This window comes from Stenella coeruleoalba (genome assembly GCF_951394435.1).
Source record: "Stenella coeruleoalba genome assembly, chromosome: 4".
NCBI classification, from domain to species: domain Eukaryota; kingdom Metazoa; phylum Chordata; class Mammalia; order Artiodactyla; family Delphinidae; genus Stenella; species Stenella coeruleoalba.
In genome coordinates this window covers 7258012-7276277 of record NC_137149.1, presented here as the reverse complement: position 1 = coordinate 7276277, position 18266 = coordinate 7258012, and the positions used below count along the sequence as shown (strand labels likewise).

The window sequence follows — 18266 nt, the reverse complement described above, 5'->3', positions numbered from 1 at the left end:
AACATCAAGGATCACTGATTGCAGATCACCATGACAAATACAATAATAATGAAAAAGTCTGAAATATTGCGAGAATTATCAAAATTTGACATAGCGTGAGCAAATGCTGTTAGAAAAAATGGTGCGGATAGACTTGCTTGATGAAGGGTTGTCACAAACCTTCAATTTGTAAAAAAACGCAATATTTGTGAAGCACCATAAAGCCAAGAGCAATAAAACAAAATATACCTGTATATTAAAATCTTCATTTTTCTCTCTTATGGGAATGAAGTGAAAGTGTCCAAAGAAGAGTAAAAAATGAAAATTTTAATACTGAAGCAAGTTTTTATATGTCTGCATACCAAATAAGTAATTTTATAGGTTACAAAGTTCCCCAAATATAAAACTATAAAAGTAAACAACTAAGAAGTAATAGTTCACAGAGAGGGTTTCAATATTTATTTTCTTAAACCAGCTATTACTACCCTGAAGAGAACCAGTCTAAATCTATGAGAGTGTTTCTAATTGCTGTATTTTAGATATGTGAGTATATTCATTCATCATTAACCCTAGATAATACCATAATTGAATTTTTTCTCCCTTTACTATTTAAAATATTCAATAATGGTAACTAAAAATACCTTTGAACTTCTAACATTAGGGTACACAGTATTTCATTTGAATGTTATCATATACCTTTTATTTCATACACCACTCATTCCTATGAAAGGCAGAGTATCCACCTGTCACACAGAAGAAGAATTTTATATCTAGGTTTCTAGCTATATTTGATGTAGTGAAGTATGTAATTTTTAAGAGAACCACAGTACAAATGAGATTTTTAATAGTATTGGACTATTTTGATTCTTCATATTTACATAAACAGTATTATCAGTTCATGTATTTCTCTTAAACTTTACACTTATTCACAAATACATGTGCTTCATAGATAGTTTATACTTAAAAGTCCAAAATTGATGTATTATGTGAACCCTACTTATCATATTGCATTGCATTTCTGATCTCCATTATTCTTCCTGAGTACCCAAGTTAGAATCTCCTAATGCTTGACTCTTCTCCCCTTTCAGTCCCACACCCAATCTGTTATTAAATCCTTCCTCTCTCTCTCTCTCTCTCTCTCTCTCTCTCTCTCTCTCTCTCTATATATATATATATATATATATAAACTATACATATATAAACTATATATATATAGTTTTCAGATATTTTATCTCATTATAATTGGCAATATTTTTTATAACTGGATTATTACAATAGTATCTCAATGATCTCACCTTCCATCTCCTCATGCTAGTTCACCATTCTGTGTCTTTATTACTTGCCTGCTTAAAACAAATGTAACTCAGTTGCAAAATCCATCAGTATTTCCAAATTTTCACTAAAAGTTCAAATTAATAGTACTGGAGAATTTAATGTAATGTAGCATAGCACACTGTGTCTGACCACTATACCTCTGCAAATTCCGTGTTTAGATTATTCTGTCTTCTCTCTTGTACCATCCCAGCGATGGACTACTCGAGTTTGTATTGCTTGAAAATGCAGGTCAGATGTTACATGCTCCAGAAAATTTTGATTTTTTTTTTGTTGTTGTTTATTTGTTTGGCAGTGACTTGCAGTCATTTCCCTCTTTCATAGAAGTGCAATCTTTTTTTCGTTTTTAAAGCCAGGCACATGCCAGCCTGATACAGACCCTATATTTCCTACCAGATATATTTGAAGCTAGTAGTTTGTAGATGAAGTTTGGGGAATGAGCTATAAGCTAAAGTGTCATTTGGAAGCTTAGGGAGACTTTCTTAAAAGATGATTGATGTACTCTCATTGACCCTTCTGCCTTCTTGATAGCTAGAACATCAGTATGATGTTGGCAACAAGAATGGGATTACTGGTAACCCTAGCAAAGACCTGGGATGAAAGACAGTGTTGCGCCTTGCAGTGAAGAGATAGAATGAGCCCAGGGCTCTGAGAGAGACAGAGCCAACATGCTAGCCCCAGGCTATCTACCTCCAGACCTTTATGAATGTGAGACCAAAAAAATATATCTGTCTCATGAAACACACTAATAATTTGGGGCTTCTGTTACTTGCAACTGAACTTAATGTTAGGATTCACTTCTCAATTGTTGCATTGATCTAATCAACATCCCTCCTTCCAGTTATGCATTGACTTATTACCTCCCTGGATGGCAGTTATTTGTTTATATGACTCTCTTCTAGTCTATATGCCAAAAATATGATGAGAAGTTAGAGTACATTTTAATAATTAACATTTTATTTATTTAGTGTTTCATTTATTAAATTGTATTTTTTCATTTATGCATTTATTGAATGTTAGAGACTACAACAAACATGAGGAATAAAGAGATGACTATTATGCAGCCACCATTTTACTATTGTCTAGTACAATCCCTTATAAATAAGAGTTACTAAGGAATCTTTACTGCACGAATAAATCATATGCATTCCTCAAAGAATTGTGATATTGGGTAGTGTAACTTATTTATACTGTGTTTGAGGTTTTTTAACTTAGCTGGTAGAGCACTGTGAAAGGGCATCTTAGCCAAATTAAAACACTCTTGGTTTCCCACCAGTAAACCAGTCAAAACCAGAGAATGAAAACAATTCAGCCATTTTTACTACTGTCCAAATCTGGTTTTAAAATATTGTGCAAATACTAGGCAAATTTAATTATAACTGCTATAATATGTTTGTAAAACAAACAATACCAAATGAAAAATAAGCATTTATATGAAGTTTAAGTTGATATATCACCATTCTACTTTCAATTTCAAGGAAAGCAGTAAAAAGACTCAAATGATAGTCTGATAAAAATGTTTAAGGTTCTTACCAAAATGTCAGTTAGTTAAGATAATTTAAAAAAATATTTTCTATGGAAGAGTTTTCACACAATTCTTACCTTAGAATATACCCTTTATAAACCACTTTGTTACACTTTTTCTTTCAAAATGATTGTATATCCATTTAACAAAATTACATTTGTTCTCTATCAAAGATTGGACACTTGTGAGAAAGCCAGGTTTGATTAAAATGATGCCAAGCTGATGATTTTATGTATCTAGGCAAGGTGCTTTCTGAATGCATCTGACTTAAAGATTAGCTAACAAAATTCTTCTATAATCAAAATGTAAATTTTAAAAGATCACTATATAAAATCATGATTAGGCTTTTAGTTAGTGGAATGTAAATGATACAAAGTTACAATCTTGCAGTTAGGTTCAAATACCTTTCATTTATATGTTAAGTCCAGGTAAATTGCAAGAAAGCTGTAACTAGGTACTGAAGCAGGAATCATCTGTGCAGCTAGTAAGTAGCAAAATCATACTGGAGAATTGAACAAGAGTGTTCCTTGAGTCCATGACTGGAAAAGGAAGTCCTTAGAAGTTAAAAAAAAAAGGCTACTCAGAATAAACAAGCAAATTCACAGCTATGCTGAGACTGGTATTAGCTTTCTTCTTTGCATTCTTTACTATCTAGAGAGCTATTTTTCATTTAGAAAACCTGATTAAATACTTTAGATTATTATTAATACCATACATATAAAATTATACAAATAACCTTTATCTACATTATCTCATTTGATTCTCTTCACAACCTAAGCAAGTCCATTTACAATCCTGAAGTCAACACCAAGGTTAATGACTTAACCTGCATTTTACATAAGCAAATTACAAGACTCTAATAAACACTGATCACACTTTTTATAATTATTGACTCACTAAACATTGGTATTAAGACCATACTATCATATCCAATTTTAAAAAGAAGTTTAATATTAAGTGCAATTGAGGGTCACTCTGATACATCCTAATGTTTGGGACTAGTCCAAAACGTCATAATAATTCAGATATTTGAGGAGAGGTTTATGGAAAAAAGTAGTTACCAGGGCAGACATGTAAATGAAGTGTTCGTGAAGATAAGTTAATGAAGTGAGAATGCTCACTTTTTTTTTTTTTTTTGAATGCTCACTTTTAATCGTGGGAAAACACAGTGAAAAGAAATATAATTTCATAAAGCAGAGGGGGTGAGATAAGGAGTGGGCTGACATGTGAGAAGAGCTGTGGGAGGGAAAAAGTAGAGGATATTTTAAAAATAAAACTTGTTTGAACTTGATATAAAGGCAGAGAGATGTATAATATGAGATGTGAAATTTTAGATGCTGAAAATCTCAGCTTTTTTAACAACCAGGTACCACTCTTCTACCAGTAGAACTGGAATTAGCTTTCTTTTCAGAAATTATTTTGTTTTTTCTTTTAATAATTGTGAATTAGAGCTGAGTGAGAACATTTATAACCTAATAGAATTGTTTCAGCCATTTCCCCATACTTTGTTTTGGATGAAACTGACTTTTCATGAACAACTTCCATAAATGTATTAATTCTTTTAAAACTAAGTGACTTTGTCATGGGAATAGAAACTCTGGTCATATCACATACATTGCTAATTTTTGAGCAGTTAACTGTCATTGAAATAGATATGCTCCAAAAATCATGACTTTAAACTTTGAGAAACAATTACTATCTAATGTAAAGGCCATTAAAGGAGCATAATTGCAGAGAGAGGTTCAAGATAGCAGCAAAGGGAGACCCTGAACTCACCTCCTCCCACGGACACAGCAAAGTTACAGCTATATGTGGAATACTTTTCTTCTGAAAAGGACCTGAGAACTAGATGAACAGTACCTCTACACCAAAAAAAGAGAAGAGATGCATTGAGAAAGGTGGGAGAGGCAGAGATATGGCCTCACCCAGGACCCCACCGAGACAAGGATGACCCCCACAACTGGGAGGGAGTCCAAAAATACAGAGCTCCCACTTGAGGAGTGAGTGGGTTGAGCCTCACATCAGGTACCACACCACTGGGAGCTGGAACCAGAAAGACAAGATCCCAAACCTTCTGATGTTGAAAATCAACGGGGATTAAGACCAGGAGAAGCACAGAAACGGAGGAAATAGAGAAGCTGCTATTAAAGAGCTTGTAGGCAAAACTACCTGCCCTGAGATCTAGCACAAAAGCAACAGATTGAAAAATGCCACGACAATAAGTGACCTTTTAATTTTAAAGCAGCTGCTGGGGAGGCAGGAATCTTCAGGGACTTTATCTGGAGACGGAAGTGATGGCGATGATATTTTTGCAGTCTCATCTTAAGCTGCTGGTGACAGAGCTGAGGGGGGTGCCATTTTTGGTGTCCTTTCTCTAGTTTGCTAGCACTGGCAGTCAGCCTCTGCCCACCCAATACTGTTACTGCCCACCCAGTCAGCCTCTGCCCACCCAATACAATACAAGAAATGAAGATACCTTGAGGGACCTTCGTGACAACATCAAGTGCAATACCATTAGGATTGTAGGTGTCCCAGAAGGAGAAGAGAGAGAGAAAAGGGCCAGGAAAATTATCTGAAAAAATAATGGCTGAAATCTTCAATACTCTGGGGAAGAAATAGACATACAAGACCAGGAAGCCCAGAAAGTTCCAAATAAGATGAATCCAAAGAGAAAAACACTAAGACACATTATAATTAAAATGGTAAGCAATAAGGATAAAGAAAGAGTCTAAAAAGCAGCATTATTGATCCAAAGAAAACAAAAACACTAATTTTAAAAGATATATGGACCCCTATGTTCATTGCAGCAACATTATTAACTATAGGCAAGATATGGAAGCAACCTAAGGGTCCATTGATAGATGAATAGATAAAGAAATGACATATATATATATATGAATATGAAAAAGAATAAAATCTTGCCATTTGTGACAACATGGATGGATCTAGAGGATATTATGCTAAGTGAAATAACTCAGACAGAGAAAGATAAATACCATGTGTTTTCACTTATATGTGGAATCTGAAAGACAAAACAAATGAACAAATGAAACAGAAATAGACATATAGATACAGACAACAAACTACTGGTTGCCAGAGTTGAGAGAAGTGTCGGGATGGATGAAATAGGTGAAGGAGATTAAGAGGCACAAACTTCCAGTTATAAAATAAATAAGTGGGGAGACCTTCAAGATGGCAGAGGAGCAAGACATGGAGATCAACCTCCTCCCCACAGATACACCAGAAATACATCTACATGTGGAACAACTCCTACAGAACACCTACTGAACCCTGGCAGAAGACCTCAGACCTCCCAAAGCCACGTGGCTGGCAGGGTCTTGGTGCTCCGGCTGGTTGTCAGGCTTGTGCCTCTGAGGTGGGAGAGCCGAGTTCAGGACATTGGTCCACCAGAGAACTTCCCAGCTCCATGTAATATCAAACAGCAAAAGCTCTCCCAGAGATCTCCATCTCAAGGCTAAGACCCAGCTCCACTCAATGACCAGCAAGCTACAGTGCAGCACACCCTATGCCAAACAACTAGCAAGACAGGAACACAATCCCACGCATTAGCAGAGAGGCTGCCTAAAATCATAATAAGTCCACAGACACCCCCAAAACACACCACCAGATGCAGTCCTGCCCACCAGAAAGACAAGATCCAGCCTCATCCAACAGAAGAGATGCACCAGTCCCCTCCACCAGGAAGCCTACAAAACCCACTGAATCAACCTTAGCCACTGAGGCAGACACCAACAACAACAGGAACTATGAAACTGCAGCCTGTGAAAAGCAGCCCCCAACACAGTCAGTTAAGCAAAATGAGAAGACAGAGAAAAATACAGCAGATGAAGGAGCAAGGTAAAAACTCACCAGACCAAACAAATGAAGAGGAAATAGGCAGTCTACCTGAAAAACAATTCAGAGTAATGATAGTAAACATGATGCAAAATCTTGGAACTAGAATGGAGAAAATACAAGAAACGTTTAACAAGGACCTAGAAGAACTAAAGAGCAAACAAACAATGATGAACAACACAATAAATGAAATTTAAAATTCTCTAGAAGGAATCAATAGCAGAATAACTGAGGCAGAAGAACGGATAAGTGAACTCGAAGATAAAACAGGGGAAATAACTACCACAGAGCAGAATAAAGAAAAAGGAATGAAAAGAACTGACGATGGTTTCAGAGACGAATGGGACATTAAACGCACCAACATTCGAATTATAGGGGTTGCAGAAGAAGAAGAGAAAAAGGGAATGAAAAAATATTTGAAGAGGTTATAGTTGAAAACTTCCCTAATATGGGAAAGGAAATAGTCAAGTCCAGGAAACACAGAGTCCCATAAAGGAGAAATCCAAGGAGAAACATGACAAAATACATATTAATAGAACTATCAAAAATTAAACACAAAGAAAAAAACTAAAAGCAGCAAGGGAGAAACAACAAATAACATACAACGGAATGCCCATAAGGTAAACAGCTGAACTTTCAGCAGAAAATCTGCAAACCAGAAGGGAGTGACAGGACATATTTAAAGTGATGAAATGGAAAAACCTACAACCAAGATTACTCTACTCAGCAAGGATCTTATTCAGCTTTGAGGGAGAAATTAAAACCTTTACAGACAACAAAATCTAAGAGAATTCAGCGCCACCAAACCAGCTTTACAACAAATGTTAAAGGAACTTCTCTAGGCAGGAAACACAGGAGAAGGAAAAGACCTACCATAACAAATCAAAAACAATTAAGAAAATGGTAATAGGAACATACATACTGACAACTACCTTAAATGTAAATGGATTATATGCTCCAACCAAAAGACAGGCTGGCTGAATGGATACAAAAACAACAGCCATATATATGCTGTCTAAGAGAGACCCACTTCAGACGTAGGGACACATACAGACTGAAAGTGAGGGGATGGAAAAAGATATTACATACAAATGGAAATCAAAAGAAAGCCAGAGGAGCAATTCTCATATCAGACAAAATAGAATTTAAAATAAAGACTATTACAAGTGTCAAAAAAAAAACACTACATAATGATCAGGGGATCAATCCAAGAAGAATATATAACAACTGTAAATATTTATGCACCCAACATAAGAGTAGCTCAATTCATAAGGCAAATGCTAACAGCCATAAAAGTGGAAGTTGACAGTAACAATCATAGTAGGGGATTTTAACACCCCACTTTCACCAATGGACAGATCATCCAAAATGAAAATAAATAAGGAAACACAAGCTTTAAATGATACATTAAGCAAGATGGACTTAATTGATATTTATAGGACATTCCATCCAAAAACAACAGAATACACTTTCTTCTCAAGTGCTCACGGAACATTCTCCAGGAAAGATCATATCTTGGATCACAAATCAAGCCTTGGTAAATTTAAGAAAACTGACATCGTATCAAGTATCTTTTCCAACCACAACACTATGAGACTAGATATAAATTACAGGAAAAAATTTTGTGAAAAATAAAAACACATGGAGGCTAAACAATACACTACTAAATAATCAAGACATCACTGAAGAAATCAAAAAGGAAATCAAGAAATATCTAGAAACAAATGACAATGAAAACACAACCCAAAACCTATGGGATGCAGCAAAAGCAGGTTTAAGAGGGAAGTTTATAGCAATACAATCCTACCTCAAGAAACAAGAAACATCTCAAATAAACAACTTAAACTTACACCTAAAGCAATTAGAGAAAGAAGAAAAAAAACCCCAAAGTTACAGAAGGAAAGAAATTAAAGATCAGATCAGAAATAAATGAAAAAGAAATGAAGGAAACAATAGCAAAGATGAATAAAACTAAAAGCTGGTTCTTTGAGAACATAAAATTGATAACCATTAGCCAGACTCAGCAAGAAAAAAAGAGAGAAAACTAAAATCAATACAATTAGAAATGAAAAAGGAGAAGTCAAAACTGACACTGCAGAAATACAATGGATGATGAGACATTACTACAAGCAACTATATGCCAATAAAATGGACAACCTGGAAGAAATGGACAAATTCTTAGAAGAGCACAACCTTCTGAGACTGAACCAGGAAGAAATAGAAAATATAAGCAGACCAATCACAAGCACTGAAATTGAGACTGTGATTAAGAATCTTCCAACCAACAAAGCTCAGGACCAGACGGCTTCACAGGCGAATTCTATCAAACATTTAGAGAACAGCTAACACCTATCCTTCTCAAAATCTTCCAAAATATAGCAGAGGGAGGAACACTCCCAAACTCATTCTGCAAGGCCACTATCACGCTGATACCAAAACCAGACAAAGATGTCACAAAGAAAGAAAACTACAGGCCAATATCACTGATGAACATAGGTGCAAAAATCCACAGCAAAATACTAGCAAACAGAATCCAACAGCACATTAAAGGATCATACACCATAATCAAGTGGGGTTTATCCCAGGAATGTAAGGATTCTTCAATATATGCAAATCAATCCATGTGATAAACCATATTAACAAAATGAAGGAGAAAAACCATATGATCATCTCAATAGATGCAGAAAAAGCTTTCTACAAAATTCAACACCTATTTAAGATAAAAACTCTCCAGAAAATAGGCATAGAGGGAACTTACCTCAACGTAATAAAGGCCATATATGACAAACCTACAGCCAACATCGTCCTCAATTGTGAAAAACTGAAACAATTTCCACTAAGTTCAGGAACAAGACAAGGTTGTCCACTCTTACCACGATTATTCAACATAGTTTTGGAATTTTAGCCACAGCAATCAGAGAAGAAAAAGAAATAAAAGGAATCCAAATCAGAAAAGAAGTAAAGCTGTCTTTGCAGATGACATGATACTATACATAGAGAATCCTAAAGATGCTACCAGAAAACTACTAGAGCTAATCAATGAATTTGGTAAAATAGTAGGATTTAAAATTAATGCCCAGAAATTTCTTGCATTCCTATACACTAATGATGAAAAATCTGAAAGAGAAATTAATGAAACACTCCCATTTACCATTGCAACAAAAAGAATAAAATACCTAGGAATAAACCTACCTAAGGAGACAAGAAACCTGTATGCAGAAAACTATAAGACACTGATAAAAGAAATTTAAGATGATACAAATGGAGAGATATATCATCTTCTTGGATTGGAAGAATCAACATGTCATGTGTCATGTGAAAATGACTATACTACCCAAAGCAATCTACAGATTCAATGCAATCCCTATCAAACTACCAATGGCGTTTTTCACAGAACTACAAAAAAAAATTTCACAATTTGTATGGAAACACGGAAGATCCCAAATAGCCAAAGTAATCTTGGGAAAGAAAAATGGAGCTGGAGGAATCTGGCTCCTGGACTTCAGACTATACTACAAAGCTACAGTAATCAAGACAGTATGGTACTGGCACAAAAACAGAAATATAGATCAATGGAACAGCATAAAAAGCCCAGAGATAAACCCACGCACATATGGTCACGTTATATTTGATAAAGGGGGCAAGAATAGACAATGGAGAAAAGACAGCCTCTTCAATAAGTGGTGCTGGGAAAACTGGACAGCTACATGTAAAAGAATGAAATTAGAACACTCCCTAACAACATACACAAAAATAAACTCAAAATGGATTAAAGACCTAAATGTAAGGCCAGACACTATAAAACTCTTAGAGGAAAACATAGGCAGAACTCACTATGACATAAATCACAGCAAGATCCTTTTTGACCCACCTCCTAGAGAAATGGAAATAAAAACAAAAATAAACAAATGGAACCTAATGAAGCTTAAAAGCTTTTGCACAGCAAAGGAAACCATAAACAAGACGAAAAGACAATGCTCAGAATGGGAGAAAATATTTGCAAATTAAGCAACTGACAAAGGATTAATCTCCAAATTTTACAAGCAGCTCATGCAGCTCAATATCAAAAACACAAACAACTCAATCTAAAAATAGGCAGAAGACCTAAACAGACATTTCTCCAAATAAGATATACAGATTGCCAACAAACACATGAAAAGATGCTCGACATCACTATCATTAGAGAAATGCAAATCAAAACTACAATGAGGTATCACCTCACACCGGTCAGAATGGCCATCATTAAAAAATCTACAAACAATAAATGTTGGAGAGGGTGTGGAGAAAAGGAAACCCTCTTGCACTGTTGGTTGGAATGTAAATTGATTCAGCCACTATGGAGAACAGTATGGAGGTTCCTTAAAAAACTAAAAATAGAACTACCAGATGACCCAGCATCCCACTACTGGGCATATACCCTGAGAAAACCATAATTCAAAAACAGTCAGGTACCACACTATTCATTGCAGCTGTATCTACAATAGCCAGGACATGGAAGCAACCTAAGTGTCCATCGACAGATGAATGGATAAAGAAGATGTGGTACATATATAAAATGGAATATTACTCAGCCATAAAAAGAAACGAAATTGAGTTACTTGTAGTGAGGTGGATGGACCTAGAGACTGTCATACAGAGTGAAGTAAGTCAGAAAGAGAAAAACAAACATGGTCTGCTAACTCATATATATGGAATCTGAAAAAAAAAAAAAAAGGTTCTGAAGAACCTACAGGCAAGAGAGGAATAAAGATGCAGACGTAGAGAATGGACTTGAGGACACAGGGAGGGGGAAGGGTAAGCTGGGACGAAGTGAGAGTTTCATGGACTTATATATACTACCAAATGTATAATAGCTAGCTAGTGGGAAGCAGCTGCATAGCACAGGGAAATCAGCTTGGTGCTTTGTGACCACCTAGAGGGGTGGGATAGGGAGGGTAGGAGGGAGATGCAAGAGGGAGTAGATATGGGGATATGTGTATATGTATAGGTGATTCAGTTTGTTATAAAGCAGAAACTAACACACCATTGTAAAGCAATTATACTCTAATAAAGATGTTAAAAAATTTTTTTAAGTGAATAAGTCATGGGGGTGTAATGCATAGCATAGGGAATACAATCAATAATATTGTAATAACTTTGTGCAATGACAGATGGTAACTAGAATACCATGGTGATTATTTTATAATATATATAAATATTGAATCATTGTTATACACCTGAAACTAAAATTAAAATAAAAGCATAATTGGAATTTTCCCAGAGAAGAGTGTGGAATATTTTCTCCAATTCAGTTTTAGCATGACATAACATTAATGCCTAGTCATAATTAATCAATTATCCAATCAGAAATTATTTATGAGGCAAGATGCGATTGTAACAAATGAAAGGTAAGGTGTTGGAGTCTGGAAGATTTGGTTTTAAGATCCATCTTTGGCACTTTTCAATTATGCAAATTTCAGCAATCAGTTTAAACTCTTTATGCTTAAATTTTAATCAGCCATCAGATGATTTCAATCCAAAACAAATGATTTCATCTGAAACAAATTCTGGCCTGTGGAAGACAATTGTCAGCAATAGAGTCTAGATAGGAATAAAATGCTTTCTCTCATCATATTGTTCTTAGGGTCTTACTTTTTCCAAGAGGAAGAAGAAAAGAGAAAAGTGAAAACCACCAATATTAAGTGAATTAGATGGTCATCTAGGATCATGTCCACTTTTGCTAGCTAGGATTGGTCCAGCCATGAATGTTATCCTTGCTTTCCCCTTTTCCCATTTACTGCTTGACACCCTTGAACTAACTGAGATGGTTTTCTCATAATATGAGCAGGAGGTCTCTTCTGGAAACTTCAAATCAAATGAAAATATCATTATCACACTAGGTAAAAAAATCTTGCATTTACTACTGAATTCCTACTGGATCACTTGAAACAAGCAATAACCATAAAAATTTGCAACAGAATCATATTTAATATCATGTAGGTATGAAGGAAGTAAATTCCTACCATCTAAATCCCAGAATCACTGCACCTTCCTAGGCTGGATATATGATTAACCTGGTCACATTTATTTTAGGATGTCCAATGACTCACTCTATTTTCCTCTACAATGATGCTGGGTTTGTTTTTTTGTTGGGAATACCTGTATTAGAAATTGCAGCTGTGGAATAAAAGAGAGTTTTCTGATCCTCACTCTAAACACACACACACACACACACACACACACACACACAAGCATGGAATTCGAAAGCATACACCATCAACTACATCACAGACATTTTTATTACAGAAAAAAAAAATACAACAAAACACAGGAACTCTGCCATTTGAAAATGTTCCAGAATTGCATAAAAACTCCCTGCTAATATCACCTTCTAAAGCTTCTGACACCTTTCTGATTGTTGGGTCAAGCTACCAATCTCTTATCTGCTCTTCATATTATTAGGCTCCCCATTTTAATGAAGTCTTTTCTTTCTCCACAGACATTTCAAGACAGGCCTGGCCTCCACAATCATTCCCCCAATAGTCTTAATATAACCCGTGGACATGGAAAGGAGTATACGTTAATAAACAGCACAGTAGCATAGAAAGAAGGTGGTACCAGCCTGTAAACATGCCTAAATGTGTGTCAGTACATGTATACTAGTAGATCCTTGTTTCTTTGACATTTACTTTGCAGAGAAATACTGAAATTTTTGTAGATAACTAGAAAATATTGACTTTGGTAAGTTCGAGGGCCCTAATTTTAGACCACTTGTTCAGGATAGGAATTATATCCAGGGAAATTACATACTTGGCAGAATTCCATTCATTAAGACCTATTAAAAATAAAGCATAGGGGGCTTCCCTGGTGGCGCAGTGGTTGAGAGTCTGCCTGCCGATGCAGGGGACACGGGTTCGTGCCCCGGTCTGCGAGGATCCCACGTGCCACGCAGCGGCTGGGCCCGTGAGCCATGGCCACTGAGCCTGCGCGTCTGGAGCCTGTTGCTCCGCAATGGGAGAGGCCACAACAGTGAGAGGCCCGCGTACCGCAAAAAAAAAAAAATAAATAAAGCATAAAGGACACAAGCTCCAACCCCCAAAATCTATACCATTATAAAAAGTTCAAGGAAACTTGCTGTCAAAAGAGAACCCAAAACACAGTGGCTTTAATATGATGGCAATGTATTATTCTCTTAGGTAACAGGCTCAATATGAGTGGTCCAGGTTGGCAGAGTGGCATGGCTGTCCTCTATATATAACTTCTGAGTATATCCCATCCATCACTGTTTCCAGGTAATAGAAGGGGCAAAGAAAGTAAATGAAGAATAAGCAATTTCCTTTCAAGTATGTGGCATGTTAACAACATACATCACTTCTGCTCATATTCCTTTTTCGACAAATTAGCCACATGGCTGCATCCAGCTGCATGGGAGGAAGGGAAATGTAAACCATATTTGTATGGCTGTGTGCTATGCTAACACATAGGGGTTCTGCTTCCAAAAGAAGGAAGGCATGAAATGGTACAGAGGATATTTAGCTTTCTCTGAAATACTCACCATACTGAGACACACTACTTGCTCTCAGAGGTTAGAAAAAGTATATATATGTTTGTTTACGCATGTGTGGTACACATGTGCATCTCTATGTATGTGAGAGTTTCTATTATCTTTATTATAGACTTGACCCTAAATGTAATAAATTGAAAAAAATCATATCTTCATTTCTCTCTCTACATAATATGAGATGACTTAGTCTGTGTTCCCTGGAAACAAATTCTGAAAAAGGTGTTTGGGTAGAGGAGGTTATTGGGAAGTGCCCTCAGAAACAACCACTGTACGGGAGAGAGGAAGGATTGGGCAGAAATAAAATTGACCTGTGTCACCTTATCTTTGAAAAAGGAGGCAAGACTATACAATGGAGAAAAGCCAGCCTCTTCAATAAGTGGTGCTGGGGGGCTTCCCTGGTGACGTAGTGGTTGAGAGTCCGCCTGCCGATGCAGGGGACACGGGTTCGTGCCCCGGTCTGGGAAGATCCCACATGCCGTGGAGCGGCTGGGCCCGTGAGCCATGGCCGCTGAGCTTGCGCGTCCGGAGCCTGTGCTCTGCAATGGGAGAGGCCACAATGGTGAGAGGCCCGTGTACCGCAAAAACAATAAATAAATAAATAAATAAGTGGTGCTGGGAAAACTGGACAGCTACATGTAAAAGAATGAAATGAGAACACTCCCTAACACCATACACAAAAATAAACTCAAAATGGATTACAGACCTAAATGTAAGGCCAGACACTATAAAACTCTTAGAGGAAAATATAGGCAGAACACTCTATGACATAAATCACAGCAATATCCTTTTTGACCCACCTCCTAGAGAAATGGAAATAAAAACAAAAATAAACAAATGGGACCTAATGAAAATTAAAAGCTTTTGCACAGCAAAGGAAACCATAAACAAGACGAAAAGACAATGCTCAGAATGGGAGAAAATATTTGCAAATTAAGCAACTGACAAAGGATTAATCTCCAAAATATACAAGCAGCTCATGCAGCTCAATATCAAAAAAACAAACAACCCAATCCAAAAATGGGCAGAAGACCTAAATAGACATTTCTCCAAAGAAGATACACAGATTGCCAACAAACATATGAAAAGATGCTCAACATCACTATCATTAGAGAAATGCAAATCAAAACTACAATGAGGTATCATCTCACACTGGTCAGAATGGCCATCATTAAAAAATCTACAAACAATAAATGTTGGAGAGGGTGTGGAGAAAAGGGAACCCTCCTGCACTGTTGGTAGGATTATAAATTGATATAGTCACTATGGAGAACAGTATGGAGGTTCCTTAAAAAACTAAAAATAGAACTACCATATGACTTAGCAATCCCACTACTGGGCATATACCCTGAGAAAACCATAATTCAGAAAGAGTCATGTACCACAGTGTTCACTGCAGCACTATTTACAATAGCCAGGACATGGAAGCAACCTAAGTGTCCGTCGACAGATGAATGGATAAAGTAGATGTGGCACATATATACAGTGGAATATTACTCAGCCATAAAAAGAAACGAAATTGAGTTATTTGTAGTGAGGTGGATGGACCTAGAGACTGTCATACAGAGTAAAATAAGTCAGAAAGAGAAAAACAAATACTGTATGCTAACACATATATATGGATCTAAAAAAAAATAATAATAAGGTTCTGAAGAACCTAGCGGCAGGACAGGAATAAAGACACAGACGTAGAGAATGGATTTAAGCGCGTGGGGAGGGGGAAGGGTAAACTGGGACGAAGAGACAGAGTAACATTGACATACTACCAAATGTAAAAGAGATAGCTAGTGGGAAGCAGCTGCATAGCACAGGGAGATTTAGCTCGGTGCTTTGCGACCACCTAGAGGGGTGGGATAAGGAGGGTGGGAGGGAGATGCAAGAGGGAGGGGATATATGTATGCATATATCTGATTCACTTTGTTATACAGCAGAAACTAACATAACATTGTAAAGCAATTATACTCCAATAAAGATGCTAAAAAAAAAAAAATTGACCTGTGATGTGGTGCCATAGGAAGCCAAGCCCATTGGAAGCTCTGAACCTAAGATGGTCCTGCAGAGTCTTCTTACCTGAGACAGGGGGCTGCACTTCTGAACCCCATATCAACCAAACACTGCATGTGGGTAATCCCCCAGGGAGATGCATACCATGGCCAAGTCAGCTCCCTGTGGGGAAAATTAATTTCTATAAAGTGTGTCTTAGTCACTATGGGCAAATCTAACAAAGTACCATAGACTGGGTAGCTTATGAAGAGCAGAAATTTATTTCTTACAGTTCTAGAGGTTGGAAATATGACATCAGGGTGAGGGTCCTATTTGTGGTTGAGAGTGCCACCATCCTCCCATGGTGGACAGCAGAGAGGGAAAGCAAGCTCTCTCACGACTCTTAAAAGGGCACTAATCTCATGAGAGCCATCCTCATCTAATCCTAATTGCCTCTCAAAGGCCCCACCTCATAATACCATCACACTGGGGAGTTGGGTTTCAACGTGGGAATTTTGGAATGGGACACAAACATTCAGTCTATTGACTTTGAACCATCAGCCACCAACCTTCCTAAGAGCTGAAAAAATAAAAGTGGTTGTGGTGGAGGGGGTTGGTGAGTGCTAAATAGCCAGATGGCGAGAATTAGAGCAATATAAGAAAATGTTCCTAATTCTAATTATATCTGAACAATTTGGATATACTGTAATGTTCCTCTTAAGCACATTTCACTGCACCTCAGATAGGAAGAAGCAAGTATGATCTTTTTTTTTTTTTTTTTTTTTTTTGTGGTACACGGGCCTCTCACTGTTGTGGCCTCTCCCGTTGTGGAGCACAGGCTCCACAGGGTCAACGGCCATGGCTCACGGGCCCAGTCGCTCCGTGGCATGTGGGATCTTCCCGGACCGGGGCACGAACCCGTGTTCCCTGCATCGGCAGGCGGACTCTCAACCACTCCACCACCAGGGAAGCCCAGCAAGTATGATCTTAACTCAAATAGGACAACTAACAGATCTTCAGACAGTTTTCAACACTTTCGTCTTTCTTCCCCAGAAAGGATGCCATTTAAATAATGCTTTGTAGAAGATTGATGTTCATATTCTTTCCCTTCCCCATGCATCCCTTTCAGGAACTTGGAGGATGACATTAGCTTATACAAAGAGCAAAGGATAATGTGTTCATTGGAGTTATAGCTGAGCTTTCCTTTAAGAAATTTACATTTACTCAGGGAGAACAAAGGCAAATACTTTCCTTAAAACATTCTTTGTTTCACAAGGGAGCAATGACAACCAATTACACTTTAATTCCTATACATTCCTTTTGTAATGTTTTTTTGTTATATATTTCAGTACCCACTTTGACTGTACCTAGTATATCTCAGAACTTGTAAATTCTGCTTTTTCTTGTATTTTCATGTGGAATTAATTTTAAAATGGAAAGAATCTGTGAATCTCTGTTTTATCTTTAAGACTATCTGTAGGAATAACAATAACTTTCCCATTTCTTCAGTTACTGGCATAACCCCTAGAAATACCTTTAATAACAGCTGGTGTGTTATTCTCTATACTCCCTCTTCCCATCTCTATTTAATTTTTGAGCAAAAGTCATGTGTAAATATCAAAAAAAAATATCAGAAGATGCATGTTCAAAGCAGATATATTAGGGAAACTTACAGGCAGAAGTTTGGTAAGGGCAAGTTGTCCCAAGTCTCCCATCTGTCATTATCCTATGGAGAGGTAGCTTGGCTTTATCTTCAGGAAGAGGAACTTAATTTTCTGCCACTTTGTAAATTTATAGGGGAAATGAATGTCAGCAGGGATCACCCGATCATGTTGGAAGCCCCAGAACTGGGCAGTAGGGGCTACAGCCTGTTTTCCGGCATCATTTACTGAGGGGACAGGTGCATTCATGTCATCATTGGTTTCATCTTAAGGCCTTTCAACCCTCCCTGCCAAGTCAGCTCTTTTTTCCCCAGCCTATTGAAATACACTTGACATGTAATATTGTGTAAGTTTAAGGTATACTGTTAATATGATACACACACACACACAC

General features: G+C 37.1%; 1 protein-coding gene across 2 annotated transcripts in view; it reads right to left on the bottom strand.

Annotated features, from left to right (window-relative positions):
• LOC307185936 (uncharacterized protein) overlaps nt 1-18266 on the bottom strand; it is a 693527-nt gene that overhangs the window by 32073 nt on the left and 643188 nt on the right. Inside the window, exon 7 of one of the 2 annotated variants that reach the window (XR_013828210.1) lies at nt 16301-16397. The exons of the other annotated variant lie outside the window; for it this stretch is intronic. The gene's annotated coding sequence lies outside the window, so the exon portion shown is untranslated. Of the gene's footprint in view, nt 1-16300; nt 16398-18266 lie in introns of those variants that run through there. 2 annotated transcript variants of the gene reach the window in all.